Raw genomic sequence first — 4,588 nt, 5'->3', positions numbered from 1 at the left:
AATATGTTTCATAATTAGTCTTTTGTTATTTATTGTCTTAGACTGTTGAGAATAATTGAGTCATTCACAATTCTTCATAGTCTAATATTTCTGACTGTGTACAATGTCCTCTTCTAATGTCAATTTTCGTCAGTTTGTATAAATCTTTTCAGGTTTTTCTGAAGTCATCCTGCTCATCATTTCATAAAGTATAATAATATTCCATCACAATCATATTCCCCAGCTTCCTTAGTCATTCCCCAATTGATGGCATTCCCTCGATTTCCCAGTTCTTAGTAAGGTCATTCTTTAAAAGCAGTTGTTTATCAGCAACATAAATGTAATATGAATTTCTTATATGAAAATTAATAGCAAACAGAAATAATAGCTAGCTAGCATTTATATGAAACTTGAAGTTTTACAAAGAAAGTACTTCCTATATATTATTTCCTTTGATCTTCACCCAATACCATAATCTTCTTTTTATGAATAAAGCAACTGAGACTCTGAGATGTTACAAAACTTTCCCAAGATCACAGTTTAAATGTCCCAAGTTTTTCTGATTCAAGTTAAACTGTCCACCACACCTTCTAGCTGCCTAATAAGTGTTACAGTATTCATTTTATATCAATAAAATTATAATTGAATCAAAGAGGGTTTTTAATATTAGTATTTGAGAAAAATAATATTTAACTAGGAATAGGGAAAGACATAGATGTTAATGTTTGTGCAAGTTCTGAAGAGAGTTGGAGTGGGGGGTGGGGGCTTTCATTGGGCTTTAGTACCAGATGGTTTAGTGCTTTATTAGATTTAATTTTGAGACAAGATGTTTTGTTGAGTATATATTTGTAGAACTACTATTATTTTTACACTTCATCATGATTAGGTGTATAAAAAGAAAATGTGAGTTTCTTCGGGTAACTTAAAAGAGAATTAAAGGAAAACCATTAAAAAGTGGGGTTTTGTGTGTGCTAATTTGATCAAAAGCAATTTCCTGATCTTGGACTGACTAAGCCATAATGAAATACAAAAGAATAGAGAAATACAGAGTAAGCAAAAATCCTAAAAGAGGAAGAAAGCAAATGATGGGTCATTCAATTTTCATATCTGACTCTCCTTGTTAATTATGTAGAGTGAGTTAGAACAGGTGGGAAGGCAAAATAAGATAGAATGAGTGGGGAAAGGAAAGAAGATAGCCTAAAATTGGACCCACATATGCACCGGACATTTTAGAATGAAATGTTCATTATTCACCAATTATCTATGCAGATTATTGTTAATAACATGGGGATAAAGGAATAAAGATCATTTTCCACACTTAAAACGAACTTCTTATTCATACCTTCCTGTTTCTTTTTTTTTCTTTCTGTCCCTGAAATAGAATTCTGTATGCCCCTGTAAGAAAAGAAAAATATCTGAGAGAGATTTCTTTCAGACTAATGTAAAAGTGATTTAAAAAATGACTTAAAAAAGATTTTTAAAATGTTGATTATATCACAGATCATAATTATATATACATATATATATGTGTATATATATATATATATATATATATATATATATATGTCTTTATCATCATATAGCAGTTCATTGTCTAAGACTGCTTTTCAGGAACTTCAAATCTAAATCCAAGAAACCTAAGCCCAACACAGAGGATTCTTTCATTCTCCAGTCCTATTTCCTGTTGCTCCATTTCAATTATTGTCTAGACAATAGAAGTCAATCTCATATCTAACTTCTGCACCTGTTAATTTCTAAGTTGTCCTTGACCTACCAAACAGAACCTTGACATATATTTCTTTTATTTTTCTTATTCAATTCAAGACCTATTGAGGGGTTTGAGGTGGGAGTGTCACCTAGTTTAAGAAACCTTGGGACAGCTAGGTAGTACAGAGGATAGCGCAGCAGCCCTGGAGTCAGGAGAATTTGAGTTCAAATCTGGCATTAGACACTAAATAATTACCTAGCTGTGTGACCTTAGGCAAGTCAATTAGCTGCATTGCATTAAATAAATGAAATTTAAAAGATAAACATTCTTGATTTTATATTATTCCATTCTAAAAAAATATACATTCAATTGCCATTTATTCACTTATTTTCTTCATTTATTCTCAAAACTTTCTGACATTCATTGCTTTATTTATCCCAATAGGATCTCAATTTTCTAAAGGGTAGAAAATGCACTTCCCACTTCCCCTTCTTTTTTTCTTACCATGCACACAAAACAAAGTTTTGCAAGCAGTAAATAGCCACTCAAAAAATACTATTGACTAATTAAAGAAAGGGATGAAAATCTACCTTGTAGGTACTAATATGCAAGAAAAAGTATAGCAACAAATTATACATATGGAATATGATAACATGATTCACATTTGTCTGTACTAATTTATTATTATTTTTTATTAGTCCAATAAGTTTATTTTTGAAAATGTACACAAAAATGTCGAACCATTTCATGCATCCTCAGCAGCTGGAGCATCTCCACCCTTGGTGTTCCTAGTATATATCACTTGAGCTCTGTGCTTGGAAACCAGCTTGATCAGACCTTTACTAAGCAGTTCCTGGAGGGCTGCTCGGGACAAAGAACCCTGAATCTTCAGTCTCTCTGAGACTACTGCAGGGGTGATAAGTTTATAATTGGAGACCTCTTTGCAGAGTTTGTCATACGTTGCTTTGTCAAACAGAACCAAATTGTTGAGCTTGTCTCGGACTTTTCCCTTGGACCACTTCTTCTTCTTGGCTTTGACCCCAGACTTGTTCATGGGATCTTTGTCCTTCTTGGCCGACTTGCCGGCATCTTTCTTCTTCTTGTCATCCTTGGGCGGCATGGAGAGGCTTCAGGAACTCTTACTGCAACCGCCTCCGAGCTAAGATGTCCGACAGAAAAGTGTACTAATTTATTATTAAATTGACCCTAGGCAATGAAACAGACCTTGCCAATAGTTTAAGAACCCAGATGACCTACCTTTTTAGTGTAACTGAAAGTATTACAAGATACTATGTACTTGAGGAAGAGGTCCTCAGACGCCATGTATAGTTAGTGTCCAGATCTCTGTTTAACTCCAAAGATGAAACAGATGAGAGAAAAGATACACTGAAGTAAAGAAGATTGAAACATAATGTCGGAGGATTCTTAATGAGGTGCAGAGAAGGAAGACAGAAACAACACATTTTAATTCATTTTGTCTATGAAATCTAACTCAGAACATTGACTTTGATTTTCTCCTAACTGATCACTCCCCAAATTATTGTTTTTATGTTATATATTTTGCTTTTACTTATCTGTATTTCTCACCCATGGGCCCAAACCATGCCATGTGCACTCTAACCATTATTTTGACCTTCCCTGCACAGTACCTTAGATTCAAACCTTAGATTCTGATAGGTGAGGTTTAACTTCATCTGGCTAGGCCAAGGGACTCTAGCTTAGATCGGGACCACCAGTTCCAAACCATACTACCACAAGGGAACTCCACCCAACTCAACTTTACCTATATGAATTATCATCTCTCATTAGAATACAAGATCTTTGAAGTCTAGGGCTGCCTTACTTGCTTGTATTTGTATCTCCAATCCTTAACATAGTGCCCAATGGAATGTAAGCACTTAATAAATATTTATTTATCCATATAAATTTTGTAAAGATTCTCCCATCTCCTTCATCCCAAAGTAAGCTCATTGTGAGTAAGTACATAGTTGACATTTATTAAATGATTGCTTAAGTGATGAGCTAAAAAGCACATTCAAAAAACAAAAGGCAAACCAAGAATTAGAATTACTGGGTTACTATCCTAGATTTGTCTGTGCATGATGATCATTTGTTCCTTCAAATAACATAACAGAAAGTCATATTGCTAAGCTTTTTAAGGATTTTCCTCTGAAAATGCGAGGATTAATATTGATTTTGTCCCTTGAACCTTATGTAATAGTCAGGTTTAGGTAAAGCTTTAGTATGTTGGGATAAAATATTGATTAGGTTATGTATATGGGATCAACTATTTTCAGTTAACAGAAACTGAGAAGAGGATAATTGAAAATGACTAGTCATCTAAATTCCTATCACCTAACAAAGTGCATGGCACATGGTAGATCCTTAATAAATATTGATTGATTGATTGATTGATGCATTGTACATGATTTTCCCCATATGCCTACATCTGAAAAATACTATCTCAGTGACCTTAAGGGAAATTACTTCTTAGCGCACCAGGCAACTCTCTAAAATTCTAAGTTGAATAGCGGTTCTGATCTTCTATTGACAGAATGTGTTTTCCCATTTGAAAGTGTCCTCAAATAAATGAAATGGCAAGTCCAGGCTCTGTCCACTTCTACCAGTTAAGAAATATGTAATTTCTTTTAAAAAATTATAAACAGTTGGAGTGGCTAGGTGGCGAAGTGGATAGAGCATCGACCCTGGAGTCAGGAGTACCTGAGTTCAAATCCATCCTCAGACACTTAATAATTACCTATCTGTGTAGCCTTGGGCAAGCCACTTAACCCCATTTGCCTTGCAAAAACCTAAAAAAAATTATAAACAGTGAAATGATCCTCTAAAGAAAGATGCCCCATTAAGTTTAGGCATTATTATTATGTTCATATTAGTTGTTTA

At 34.1% G+C, this 4,588-nt stretch overlaps 1 pseudogene; it reads right to left on the bottom strand.

Annotated features, from left to right (window-relative positions):
• Positions 1-2,387: 2,387 nt before the first annotated feature.
• On the bottom strand, positions 2,388-2,854 carry LOC141521951 (small ribosomal subunit protein eS25 pseudogene; annotated as a pseudogene).
• Between the last annotated feature and the right edge of the window lie 1,734 nt (positions 2,855-4,588).

This window comes from Macrotis lagotis, chromosome 1 (genome assembly GCF_037893015.1).
Source record: "Macrotis lagotis isolate mMagLag1 chromosome 1, bilby.v1.9.chrom.fasta, whole genome shotgun sequence".
Taxonomy (NCBI): Eukaryota; Metazoa; Chordata; class Mammalia; order Peramelemorphia; family Peramelidae; genus Macrotis; species Macrotis lagotis.
Note: the sequence above shows the minus strand (reverse complement) of the source record. Positions and strands in the feature narration are given on the sequence as shown.